A 15254-nucleotide genomic window follows, 5' to 3' on the forward strand; every position below is an offset into this window, starting at 1 on the left:
AAATAGTCAACAGGGTCGCAAGAAGCGTGTGGAAAAACCAAGGCGCAAAATAACTGCCCATGAACTGAGAAAAGTCAAGCGTGCAGCTGCCAAGATGCCACTTGCCACCAGTTTGGCCATATTTCAGAGCTGCAACATCACTGGAGTGCCCAAAAGCACAAGGTGTGCAATACTCAGAGACATGGCCAAGGTAAGAAAGGCTGAAAGACGACCACCACTGAACAAGACACACAAGCTGAAACGTCAAGACTGGGCCAAGAAATATCTCAAGACTGGTTTTTCTAAGGTTTTATGGACTGATGAAATGAGAGTGAGTCTTGATGGGCCAGATGGATGGGCCCGTGGCTATTGGTAAAGGGCAGAGAGCTCCAGTCCGACTCAGACGCCAGCAAGGTGGAGGTGGAGTACTGGTTTGGGCTGGTATCATCAAAGATGAGCTTGTGGGGCCTTTTCGGGTTGAGGATGGAGTCAAGCTCAACTCCCAGTCCTACTGCCAGTTTCTGGAAGACACCTTCTTTAAGCAGTGGTACAGGAAGAAGTCTGCATCCTTCAAGAAAAACATGATTTTCATGCAGGACAATGCTCCATCACACGCGTCCAAGTACTCCACAGCGTGGCTGGCAAGAAAGGGTATAAAAGAAGAAAATCTAATGACATGGCCTCCTTGTTCACCTGATCTGAACCCCATTGAATGGGGATTTACAAGGAGGGAAAACAGTACACCTCTCTGAACAGTGTCTGGGAGGCTGTGGTTGCTGCTGCACGCAATGTTGATGGTGAACAGATCAAAACACTGACAGAATCCATGGATGGCAGGCTTTTGAGTGTCCTTGCAAAGAAAGGTGGCTATATTGGTCACTGATTTGTTTTTGTTTTGTTTTTGAATGTCAGAAATGTATATTTGTGAATGTTGAGATGTTATATTGGTTTCACTGGTAAAAATAAATAATTGAAATGGGTATATATTTGTTTTTTGTTAAGTTGCCTAATAATTATGCACAGTAATAGTCACCTGCACACACAGATATCCCCCTAAAATAGCTATAACTAAAAACAAACTAAAAACTACTTCCAAAACTATTCAGCTTTGATATTAATGAGTTTTTTGGGTTCATTGAGAACATGGTTGTTGTTCAATAATAAAATTAATCCTCAAAAATACAACTTGCCTAATAATTCTGCACTCCCTGTATAGGTAAGTATTTAGTTTTAAATAGAAATTATTTAGGTAATGATAGTAAGTTTTATTTAGATTTATTTTAATTATATTTAAGTTAGGGGGTGTTAGGGTTAGACTTAGGGGTTAATAAATTTAGTATAGTGGTGTCGACGTTGGGGGCGGCAGATTAGGGGTTAATAAATGTAGGTTGGTGGCGGCGATGTTAGGGACAACAGTTTTATGCTACAGCTTTGTAGTGTTAAACTCATAACTACTGACTTTAGAATGCGTTACGTATCTTGCGGTATAGGCTGTACCGCTCACTTTTTGGCCTCCAAAAAAAAAGCTTGTAATATCGGCGCTATGGAAGTCACATTGAAAAAAGACTTTATGAAAATTGCGTAAGTTAATTTGCGGTACGGCCGAAAAAGTGTGCGGGACAGCTGTACCTACAAGACTCGTAATAGCAGCGATAGTGAAAAAGCAGCGTTATGAGCCTTAACGCTGCTTTTTTACTCATAACCGCAAAAACTCATAATCTAGCCATATATTAGTTTAAATTGTTAGTTTAAACTTACACCTAGATTAAGAGTTTTGCGTTAGAGGCTGTGCGGTGCTAACGTTAAAAGACAAGAAGTGAGCATTGAGCAAATTTTGCTCATTAACGCACCTCCAATACCAGCGCTGCTTAAGTCAGACGGTGCAGCTGGTGTAACGTGCTTGTGCACAATTTCCCCATAGGAATCAACGGGGAGAGCCAGCTGAAAAAAAGTTCTAATACCTGCAAAAAAAGCAGCGTAAAACTCCTTAAAGGGACATGAAACCCACATTTTTTCTTTCATGATTCATATAGAGCATGCAATTTTTAAACAACTTTCTAATTTACTTCTATTATCTAATTTGCTTCATTCTCTTGATATTCTTTGCTGAAAAGCATATCTAGATAGGCTCAGAAGCTGCTGATTGGTGGCTGCACATAGATGCCTAATGTCATTGGCTCACCATGTGCTTTGCTATTTCTTAAACAAGTGATATCTAAAGAATGAAGCAAATTAGATAATAGAAGTAAATTGCAATGTTGTATAAAATTGTATTCTCTATCTGAATAATTAAAGAAAAAAATTGGGTTTAATGTCCCTTTAACGCAGCCCCATTGATTCCTATGGGGAAATAAAAGTTATGTCTACACCTAACACCCTAACATGAACCCCGAGTCTAAACACCCGTAATCTTACACTTATTAACCCCTATCTGCTGTCCCCGACAATCGCCGACACCTACATTATATTATTAAACCCTAATCTGCTGCCCCCCAACATCGCCGCCACCTACATTATATTTATTAACCCCTAATCTGCTGCCCCATATGTCGCCGCTACCTACCTACACTTATTAACATATTAACCCCTAAACCGCCGCACTCCCGCCTCGCAAACATTAGTTAAATATTATTAACCCCTAATCTGCCAGCCCTAACATCACTCACACCTACCTACATTCATTAACCCTTAATCTGCCGCCCCCAATGTCTCCGCCACTATACTAAATGTATTAACCCCTAAATCTAAGTCTAACCCTAAACACCCACTAACTTAAATATAATCAAAATAAATCCTAAATAAAAATTCCTTTCATTAACTAAATAATTCCTATTTTAAAACTAAATACTTACCTATAAAATAAACCCTAAGATAGCTACAATATAACTAATAGATACATTGTAGCTATCTTAGGATTTATTTTTATTTTACAGGCCAAGTTTGTATTTACTTTAACTAAGTAGAATATTTATTAAAATATAACTACTAGCTAAAATAAATACAAAATTTACCTGTAAATAAAACCTAACCTAAGTTACACTAACCACATAACACTACACTACAATTAAATAAATTAACTAAATTAAATACAATTTACCTAAATTAAATTAGCTAAAGTACAAAAAAACAAAACACAAAATTAACAGAAAAATAATAAACAAATTACAGAATTTAAACTAATTACACCTAAACTAATAGCCCTATTAAAATAAAAAAGCCCCCCAAAATAAAAAAAAAAACCCTAGCCTAAACTAAAACTACCAATAGCCTTAAAAGGCCTTTTGTGGGTATTGCCCCAAAGTAATCAGCTCTTTACCTGTAAAAAAAAGTACAAACACCCCCAACAGTAAAACCCACCACCCCACACAACCAACCCCCAAATAAAATACTATCTAAGAAAACCTAAGCTCCCCATTGCCCTGAAAAGGGCATTTGGATGGGCATTGCCCTTAAAAGGGCAAGTTAGCTCTTTTGCCGCCCAAACCTAATCTAAAAAATAAAATCCACCCAATACACCCTTAAAAAAACCTTACACTAACCCCCTGAAGATCGACTTACCGGGAGACGTCTTCATCCAAGCCGGGCGAAGTGGTCTTCTAGACGGGCAGAAGTCGTCATCCAAGCAGGGCAGAAGTGGTCCTCCAGACGGGCAGAAGTCTTCATCCAAGCCAGGCGAAGTGGTCCTCCAGACAGCAGAAGTCTTCATCCAGACGGCATCTTCTATCTTCATCCATCCGGCGCGGTGCGGGTCCATCTTCAAGCCATTCGACGCAGAGCATCCTCTTCTTGCCGACGACTACCCGATGAATGAAGGTACCTTTAAGTGACGTCATCCAAGATGCGTCCCTTAGATTCCGATTGGCTGATAGAATTCTATCAGCCAATCGGAATTAAGGTAGGAAAAATCCTTTTGGCTGATGCAATACAGCCAATAGGATTGAGCTTGCATTCTATTGGCTGTTCCAATCAGCCAATAGAATGTGAGCTCAATCCTATTGGCTGATTGGATCAGCCAATAGGAATTGAACTTCTAATCCTATAGGCTGATTGCATCAGCCAATAGATTTTTTCTACCTTAAAAAATCCGATACTCTGCGTCGGATGGCTTGAAGATGGACACGCTCCCGCGCGGATGGATGAAGATAGAAGATGCCGTCTGGATGAAGACTTCTGCCCATCTGGAGGACCACTTCTGCCCTGCTTGGATGAAGACTTCTGCCCATCTGGAGGACTACTTCGCCGGCTTGGATGAAGACGTCTCCCGGTAAGCTCGATCTTCAGGAGGTTAGTGTTAGATTTTTTTAGAGGGTGTATTGGGTGGGTTTTATTTTTTAGATTAGGGTTTGGGGCGGCAAAAGAGCTAACTGCCCTTTAAGGGCAAGTGCACCATCCAAATGCCCTTTTCAGTGCAATGGGGAGCTTAGGTTTTTTTTAGATAGTATTTTATTTGGGGGGTTGGTTGTGTGGGTGGTGGGTTTTACTGTTGGGGGGGGTGTTTTGTATTTTTTTTTTTAAGTTTTCAAAGCTTTATTAGTAATGAAAACTTAGTATAAAGTACAAATAATTTCCCAAACACAGTGGGAAGTGATAACAATTCGAAAAAAAGTCATATTACATAGAACAAAAAATTGTTTCTATTAGCACATTATCTATATAAGACAATAAAGTAAAGGTCTCAGACGCATTGGATGCAGAAAGAGTATTAAGTTTGCCAATAGAAAGCGCAGTAGTAGCTATGAAAAGAGAAAAGAAAAAAAGTGGGGGGTTAGGGGGAGGAAGGAGATAAAGAGAAAGATTATGGAGGACAGAAAGAAAGAAAGGTTAGAAGAGGTAGGGAGGAAAGAAAAAGAAGAGACAAGAGAATGAGGAGAGGGGAGGTTCTTATGAAAGAAAAATAAAAAATAAAAATAATCAGGCTAGTTTGGCTTGAGGGGGTGTCTAAGTGTCTGCTTTGGGATACCAGTTAGGACTAAATAAACTGGTCCAGTCTTACCAGATCGCCTCAAAGAGATCTATCTTATCAAGAATAAAAAAAACACGTTTCTTTCCATGGAGTTAATATAGGCCATGATAATCTAGCTACAGAAGCCCCGAAAAGGGGGACTCTTGCTGCTTCCAAGCTCAGTAATCGCAAGTCCGGTGGCTGAAAAGAGATATACACAGATGTAGCTCTGTACTTGGGGAGAGAGTGTAACCATATATGTAATAGAGCCGTTTCTGGGACTTCAGGACATGAACACTTAATCTGGCTAGGTAAGGAGAACACCATGTTCCACAGCAGTTTGAGTTTGGGGCAGTCCCACCAAATATGGAGGAGTCGCCGGTCTTCCACAAAGCCTCCCAGCATTGAGGCGTGGGTAGTAGGTGAAGCCTAAAAAGTCTCATGGGCGTGAAATACCAATGTGAGAGTAATTTATATATGATTCAAATAGGGTCATGCAGCTTTTGCCATAAGATCAAAGTCCCTAGTCCAAAGGAGCTGGGGGAAACAAAGTGTAGGATGTCTTCCCATATTTGTTGTTTTTTTTTACAGGTAAAAGAGCTGATTACTTTGGGGCAATGCCCCGCAAAAGGCCCTTTTAAGGGCTATTGGTAGTTTAGTTTAGGCTAGGTTTTTTTTTTTTTTTGGGGGGGGCTTTTTTATTTTAATAGGGCTATTAGATTAGGTGTAATTAGATTAAATTTCTGTAATTTGTTTATTATTTTCTGTAATTTAGTGTTTTGTTTTTTTGTACTTTAGCTAATTTAATTTAATTTAGGTAATTGTATTTAATTTAGTTATTTATTTAATTAATTATAGTGTAGTGTTAGTGTAATTGTAACTTAGGTTAGGTTTTATTTTACAGGTAAATTTGTATTTATTTTAGCTAGGTAGTTATTAAATAGGTTAATAACTATTTAATAAACTTATTCTACCTAGTTAAAATAAATACAAATTTGCCTGTAAAAATAAAATAAATCCTTAAAATAGATACAAAGTAACTATTAGTATATTGTAGCTAGTTTGGTTTATTTTTACAGGTAAGTATTTAGTTTTAAATAGGAATTATTTTAAGTTAATGATAGGAACATTTATTTAGATTTATTTAAATTATATTTAAGTTAGTGGGTGTTAGGTTTTAGACTTAGGTTTAGGGGTTAATAACTTTAATATAGTGGCGGCGATGTTAGGGCCGGCAGATTAGGGTTAATAATATTTAACTAATGTTTGATAAATAGGCGGGGAGTGCGGCAGTTTAGGGGTTAATAAGTTTATTACAGTGGCAGGCGACGTTGGGAACGGCAGATTAGGGGTTAATAAGTGTAGGTAGGTTGCGGGCGACATTGGGGGCAGCAGATTAGGGGTTAATAATATAATGTAGGTGTCAGCTATGTTGGGGGCAGCAGATTAGGGGTTCATAACAATAATGTAAGTGGCGGCGGTGTCCAGAGAGGCAGATTAGGGGTTAAAAATTGTATTTAGTATTTGTGATGCGGGAGGCCTCGGTTTAGGGGTAAATAGGTAGTTTATGGGTGTTAGTGTACTTTTTAGCACTTTAGTTATGAGTTTTATGTTACGGCCGTTGTACCATAAAACTCTTAACTACTGACTTTTAAATGCGTTAGGACTCTTGACAGGAGAGGGTGTACTGCTCACTTTTTGGTCTCCAGGACAGACTCGTAATACCGGCGCTATGGAAGTTCCCATAGAAAAAAGACTTTATGAATTTTACATAAGTCGTTTTGCGGTAAAGCCAAAGAAGTGTGCGGTAACCCCTAAACCTTGAAGACTCGTAATAGCAGCGGTAGGGAAAAAGCAGCGTTAGGACCTCTTAATGCTGCTTTTTTACCCTAAACACACAACTCGTAATCTAGTTTTTTTAATTTGACAGGTAAGTTTCAATTTAATTTAAACTAGGGAAATTGTAATTTTAATATAAAGTTAGGGGGTTGTTAGGTTTAGGGGTTACTAGTTTAAATTAGTTTATTGAGATGTGGGGGGCTTTCGGTTTAGGGGTTAATAGTTTAGTTTATTTCATTGTGGGAGGGGGTTAATAGGTTTATTACAGTGGTGGCAGTGTAGGGCTTAATAACTTTAGTATAGTGGGGGCGATGTGGGCAGCGGCAGATTAGGGGTTTATAATATTTAAATAGTGTTTGCGATGCGGGAGGGCGACAGTTTAGGGGTTATTAAGTTTATAAGTGGTGATGATGTCAGGGAGCGGCAGAATAGGGGTTAATAAATTTTTTATGTGGCGGCGATTGTCGGGAGCGGCAGATTAGGGGTTAATACATTTATTATAGTGTTTGCAATGCGGAAGGTGCTCGGTTTAGGCGTTAATAGATAGTTTATGGGTGTTTAGTGTGCTTTGTAGCAGTTTAGTTATGAATTTTATGCTACAGCTTTGTAGCATAAAACTCATAACTATTGACTTTAGATGGCGGTACGGATATTGTCATTTTAGGCTGTAACGCTCGCTTTTTAGCCTTACCGGCCAAAACTCATAATACCGGCGCTATGGGAATCCCATTAAAAAACCTAATTTTTAGGAGTGTGGGACTGACGTTGCTGTACAGGCTAAAAGGCTTGCGGTACACCTATAGCGACAAGACTTGTAATGGCGCGGTGCTGTTTTAACGCTGAAATGCCATATTTTCAGAGTTAAAAGACGAACGCACAAACTTGTAATCTATGTGATAGTCCCCACAGGCTGTCAATAAACTGTTTTAAACATGAATACAGGACAGTATAAATCCCCAAATACAGAATTCCAAAAATCCAAACTTATTCTGAAATCCAAACTTTTCAATAAATATTTTTTTTATAAAATTACCAGAAATTTAATTTTTTCCCCACCTGTAAGTCACGATCTTTTGTGTTCTAGTATACAAATAATAGTCTACATTTATTTAAAATAACAAATATTACCTTTATGGTTACAGTAATGTACTATCGTTTAGATGGTACTATGTATACAAAGGTATTGAAGAATTATCTAAAACTGTCTTTAGGTTGCCTGTATAAGTTGTGTTAAGACGTGTAAATATTACTTAAATGACATACGAGATTGTTGTTTACACTTGGACCCATCCCCTATCCACACTAAATATACAAATACTCCAAAATCCAAACTATTCTGAAACAAAAACCTTTCCCGGTCCCAAGCAGTTTGGATAAAGGATTTTCTACCCATATATTTTGAGTGATATATCAGCTGCATCCTATACCCTCTCCGACAACTCTATGGGGTAATGTGCAATGAAAAATGTGATCCTTTTCCTTACAATAATTGATAAATGTAGCCCTTAGTGTAGCAGGGACATGAAAATCACATTTTTATTTGTGTACCAAAATATTCATGAGAATTTCATGTTTTAAAAGCCTTTTAAAATTTTGTTAGACAAATACGCATTGTTCTGCAGGGCACAAGGACACAAGCTCGCTGTGCAAATGTGAAGAGTCCATCATGCAAATAAACCCCAATTAGGCAACTTAAAGGAGCATTAAACTGGCTTTTTCCCTGTAATTTACTTCTGAAAACTGTAATGTTTCCACTCCCTCCATTGAGGCTAGAGTATATTCAGTGGAATGCACAACCTGCATGATGCACTCTAACATTTGTACAATGGGCTTGTGTCCTTGCCCTGAAGAACAATGTGTATTTGTCTAACAAAACGGCTAAATGCACCCACCAATCAGCAAGCGCTATCCAGAGTGCTCAACCAAAAATGGGCCAGCTTGTAAGCTTACATTCCTGCTTTCTAAAATAAAGATACCAAAAGAACAAAGAAAAATTTAAAATAGGAGTAAATTAGAAAGGTGCTTAAAATTGCATGCTCTATCTGAATCATGAAAGAAAAGATTTGGGTTAAGTATCCCTTTAAATCGCTGCTTCATAAATATCAGTTGCAGGCTCAAATGAGCGAGCCTACATGGGCATTTGCCTTGTGATAAACCCCTAAAGATATTTTTTCCTTTGTTGCACCTAAAAAGTTGTAAGAGTTATGAAATTAATTAAAGGGACAGTCAAGTCAAAATTAAACTTTCATGAATCAGATAGAGCATGCAATTTTAAACAACTTTCCAATTTACTTCCATTAACAAAATGTGCACAGTTCTTCTATATTTACACGTTTTGAGTCACCAGCTCCTACTGAGAAAGTGTAAGAATATATGTATATGCATTTGTGATTGGCTGATGGCTGTCACATGATACAGGAGGAGCGGAAATAGACTTTGTAATGTGTCAGAAAAAAATATACTACTCATTTTAAGTTCAGACTAAGTGCTATTGCATTGTCTTGTTATCTTGCATTTGTTGATTATGCAAATCTACTGTGTTTACTGGTCCTTTAAATATATTTGTTGCTGTTTTAATGGATGTTTCTGTGGTTTTATGTGTGTTGAAGTTGTCCTTATCAGCCAGTGAGTAATATGTCCCTAAGTATGCTGTGTACTTCCCATTAATTTTAAAATCGAAACATGCAGGTCTAACTTAAAGGGGCAGTATACATCAATTTTCATATAACTGCATGTAATAGACACTACTATAAAGAAGAATATGCACAGATACTGATCTAAAAATGCAGTATAAAACCTTTTAAAAATGTACTTAGAAGCTACTAGTTTAGCACTGTTGATGAGGTAATCAGGGACACCCACTGAAAGGGGCTAGGCAAACAAAAAGAGCAGACCCCCCCCCCCCTCTTCCCTGCATATGAAAAGACAGATAACATAAACAGGAGTCTGTAAACGCCTGTATACATCTGACACAGTGGGGCTTGGTTATGAGTCTGAAAATCAGCACAGTGTTCTTAAAAAAAATAAGCAAAACAATACATTTTTACAAAAAAACTACCAGATGGGCTATATAAATGGATCATCTACAAAACATGTATGCAAAGAAAAATCTAGTGTACAATGTCCCTTTAAGGGTTTTTCATGAGAATTTTCTTTTTTAAATAGTGCTCTTTTACATGATACATGGTAGAATATTTGTTAACCATTCATTTGAGAAGGTTCTTCATTGTTATGGGCACTAAGAATGTGAATATGTGTCTCTAGCAATAAATACCAGTGTTTCACCAGGTGCAGAGCCCTGTATCAGTGTGCAGAACAATACAGTGTTTCATGGGAAGAAATGAGAAATGTGTTGAATTCCTGGGAAGTGTGCTGTGTACAAAGAAGACATTTTATTACCTTAGTAGTGCATCATGCATTGAGAATATAACAAAGATATTGGATTACAGAGAGGTGCATCTTGTACAGAGCAGGGCAATGAAATGGACGTCAATGCCTATGGCTGACATCCCTTGGGTGGTACTGATGATCTCTGAGTCTTTAGACGCCACTGAGGTTTTTTTTGTATGTGGTTAAAAATATATTATCATGATAATTATCACTTATAAAAACACCACTACCATTATGCCCCTTACTGTTTGTTTGCAGTGCTTTTAATTGCTGACTTTTCTGTGCCGTTCTCGTTGCGGGTTCTGTTTTGAAGTGCTCTTGTGAATCCTTGTGTCTATTTGTGAAATCTTTGTGACCATAATTTGGTCTGGGTCTTCCAAAAAGACAGTACTTTTCTAAAACAGAACTTGTCTTGCTTCTCACCCATGTAACCAGACCTCTGGAATATGATCTGCTGTATATTCCTGACCAACTTCAATTCACACCTATCTGATGTTCAAGTACCTAATTTATAGTTTATTCCTGCTGTTCTCACCTGACACTGGTTTCCTACATTAACCCATCAGAGAACTGCCAAAGTCCTATAAGTCTGACTCAACTTGTTACTGCTGCTTACTACATAAAATAACCTAGGTAGAGGGTACAACTCCTTACCTGTCAACTGGTTCTCCTGGAGCTTTGCATTGGCCTCCTGAAATACTTAATCGATTCAAATGCATGAAAGAATGAACTAATTTGTTATGCCTGATGTTGCAATGCTAGATGGGTTAAAAATCCCAAGTATTCATAGGACACCCCAAGGTATTTTTGTTCTTGTACTTAAATCTCATCTCTCATTTGGGCCCCTTTTATTTATTTAGATAAGCTGCACATGCCCCCCGTAATAACTTGCTGCTATATTATAAAATCCAATAAGATCCTTTGGCTTCATGCTATGAGCAGTTGCACCACTAAGGGTGGTATTTGATATAGATGAACATATTAAAAAGATAGGCAATCGCCTCCTAATAGGGACCCTTGAGAAGAAGATAATACAGCAAATAGTTTTCCCCTGCAGATCTAACTCTTGCCCCAGTTACCTCCAACATCTGCAATAATTCTGTCTTTGATCTTTGATTATATTGAAGCTGTTTTAAATAAAAATAAAAATCACATAGCTGAAGAAAAAAAAGCAATACAAAAATCTATAAAACATTTAAAACACCCTATTTTGGATGCAACAACAATTGACTTAAATGTCTTTATACTTGTAACTGTTAAAGGTACATGAAACCCAAACATTTTCTTTCATGATTCAGATTCAGATTTAAAACACCCTATTTTGGATGCAACAACAATTGACTTAAATGTCTTTATACTTGTAACTGTTAAAGGTACATGAAACCCAAACATTTTCTTTCATGATTCAGATAGAGAATACAATTTTAAACAACTTTCTAATTTACTTCTATTATATAATATGTTTCATTCTCTTGGTATCATTTGTTGAAGGAGCAGCAATGCACTACTAGTTTCTAACTGAAGACATGGGTGAGCCAATCACATTCAATATATATATGCAGCCACCAATCAACAGCTAGAACCTAGGTTATCTGCAGCTCATGAACTTGCCTAGATATACCTTTCAGGAAATGATAACAAGAGAAGGAAGCAAATTAAATAATAGAAGTTAATTGGAAAGTTGTTTAAAATTGTATTCTCTATCTGAATCATGAAAGAAAAATTTTGGGTTTCATGTCCCTTTAAGTCTGACAGGTGTATATTCTCTTTACCCATTTTGGGCCAGATTAGAAGTGGAGCGGTATTTAACGATTCTGCTTGTGTGCTAACTCTGCTAAAAGTAAGCTTTTTGCGCGTGTTGGGTAGCACTCGTATTAAAAGTTGAAAGTAGAAAGTTTTTGCTCGCGTGCGTTCACATATTCACATATTGGAGCAATAAAAGCGTGTGTGGTGTGTGGGGGGGGGGGGACTAACACCTTAAGAAACTTTCTAATTTACTCCTATTATCAATTTTTCTTTGTTCTCTTGGTATCTTTATTACAAAAAGCAGTAATGTAAGCTGACGAGCCAGCCCATTTTTGGTTCAGAACCCTGGATAGTGCGTGCTGATTGGTGGCTACATATAGCCACCAATCAGCAAGCGCTACCCAGGTTCCGAACCAAAGATTGGCCAGCTTGTAAGCCTACATTCCTGCTTTTTCAGATAAAGATACCAAGAGAACGAAAAAAAATTGATAATAGGAGTGTAAATTAGAAAGTTACTTAAAATTGCATGGTCTATCTAAATCATGAAAGAAAAAAATTGGGTTTAGCACATAAAAAATACATATAGATAATTAAAAAAAGTTAAGGTTCAAAGGTTTATGGTATATGAAACGGTGATTGACTGCAAAGGGTATATTGTATATATACATTCATATATACATGTCTAAATATGTGTATATATGACTATGTATATACTGTATGTGTGTACAGATGTATTTATGTGTTTTACTGTGTATATATACGGTACATTTATAATGTAATTTATATTGCAAATACATATTTCAATATATACAGATATCTGTATATACCTATACAGGTAGCCCTCAGTTAACGCTGGGGTTAGGTTCCAGAAGGAATGGTTGTAAATCGAAACCATTGTAAATTGAAACCCAGTTGTATAATGTAAGTCAATGGGAAGTTAGGGAGTTAGGTTCCAGGCCCCTCTCAAAATTGGCATAAGTAACATCTAATACATTATTTTTAAAGCTTTGAAATGAAGACTTTAAATGCTAAACAGCATTATAATCCTAATAAAATAATCACACAACACAGAATATATAATTAAACTAAGTTAAATGAACAGAAACATTTGATAAACAGCATTATAAACCTAATAAAATAATCACACAACACAGACTTTACTTGCATTTTTCTGCAAACAGTTCTTTCTATGCATTCCAATCTGGACTGATTTATAGACAGAAAGATCTTGTTCCTTTGCAAGCTGCTCGATAGATCAGGACTGGTTAAACTGATTAATTTCAGCTTGCTTGGCTTGCATATCTTTGCTGCAACACAAGCGGACAGCTCCACCTACTGGCTATTTTAATCAATGCACTGCTTCTCAATGCTTTTCAATAGCAGTCACATGACGGAAAAAAAAGGTTGTTATTCTGAAACGGTGCAAATTGAACCGTTGTAAACCGAGGGCCACCTGTACTTGCATATCTATTCCTATGGATATATATATCTATTTTACATTAATATTATCAGATCAGGTTTTCTATGGGGTTCAAGTCAGGGGACTGGGATGGATATGGCAGGACCTTGATTTTGTGGTCAGTAAACAATTTCTGTGTTGATTTTCATGTATGTTTTGGATAATTGTCCTGCTGGAAGATCACCACGGCCCATTTTAAGCTTTCTGGCAGAGGCAGTCAGGTGTCCATGATGCCATGTATCCTAACAAAATGTCCAGGTCCTCTGGCAGCAAAACATCCCCAAAACATTAAAGAACCACCACCATATTTTACCGTGGGCATGAGATACCATACTTTTACATATGGCTACTTCTCTGTGTGCACCAAACCCAACTTTGGTGTTTATTGTTAAAAAGCTCTATTTTGGTTTCATGATGCTTTCATCTGACCAAAGAACCCAATCCCATTTGAAGTTCCAGTAGTGTCTGGCAAACTGAAGACGCTTGAGTTTGTTTTTGGATGAGAGTAGAGGCTTTTTTCTTGAAACCCTTCCAAACAACTTGTGGCGATGTAGGTGACATCAGATTGTAGTTTTGGAGACTTTCTAACCTCAAGATGCAACTAACTTCTGCAATTCTCCAACTCTGATCCTTTGAAATATTTTGGTCACTCGAACCATCCTCTTCCCAGTGTATTGAGACAATATAGATACGCGTCCTCTTCCAGGTTGATTCATAACATTTCCAGTTGACTTGAACTTATTAATTATTGCCCTGATGGTGGAAATGAGCATTTCCAATGCTTTCGCTATTTTCTTATAGCCACTTCCCATTTTATGAAGCTCAACAACCTTTTTCCGCATATCACAGCTATATTCCTTGGTCTTACCAATTTGGATGAATGACTAAGGGGATTTGGCCTATGTGTTACCTCATATTTAATTTATACCCCTGGGACACAAGAAGTCATGGTTGAACAATTTCCTGTTCCTAGTCACCTATGTGTACTAAATAATTTGAAACATCAATAGGAATATACTTCAAATATATATTTTTGGGTGCCAATAATTGTGGCACGTATATATTTAACAAAGATTTTTTTCTTTTGGATAAACCTGTGTTTGCAATTGTTTGATATCCATTAGAGCAGAGTATTTTTATGTATTTTTTTTAACAAAAGATCAAAAGGTTAAAAAATAAAGGCAATTTTTCACAGCCTTCTTGGCTCATATTTACCAAGGGTGCTAATATTAGTGGACGGTACTGAAAAAGAGGACATAATAAAAAGAAGACAAAGTTTTTTTGGCCCCCCTATAGGTAACTCAGTACTAAGCAATAGTAATAATATACTGTACATGCTGTTCTGTATAATGATTTTGAGGATAGATAGATAGATAGATAGATAGATAGATAGATAGATAGATAGACCTGCAAACTGTGCTAATAAAAGATTCCCCTGCATTAGGATTGTATACTTTCCCCAAACTCCTATTGTATAGACTGACTGTTATGGGACTCGTCCAGCACTTGGGCCCTGGTGCCACTGCACCTGCTGCACTAATGATAGTTCCACCCCTGGAATATATATTCTGTGGATTACTTAGAATTTTTTACAGTATGTAGATTCATTTTTAATAATTGTTATTAAATTAATTATTATTCTCCTCATTATGCACCCTCAGGATGTGGGCACAGAATCATATGATCCCACCTTATTAATGATTATGGTTATGACCAAGCTGGTATTTACCGACATGGGATTAGTTTTTGTTGAGGTGGTAAATCGTGAAAACTGATGCTAAAAAACATGTATCTACATGAAAGTCTATGAAGAATTGTCATGTTACCAATAATTTCCAAACTTTACCACCTCAATAGAAACTAGACGATGGACAGTATTTTTAAGGTTCTGGTCAAAGT

Source organism: Bombina bombina, chromosome 1, assembly GCF_027579735.1.
Source record: "Bombina bombina isolate aBomBom1 chromosome 1, aBomBom1.pri, whole genome shotgun sequence".
NCBI classification, from domain to species: Eukaryota; Metazoa; Chordata; class Amphibia; order Anura; family Bombinatoridae; genus Bombina; species Bombina bombina.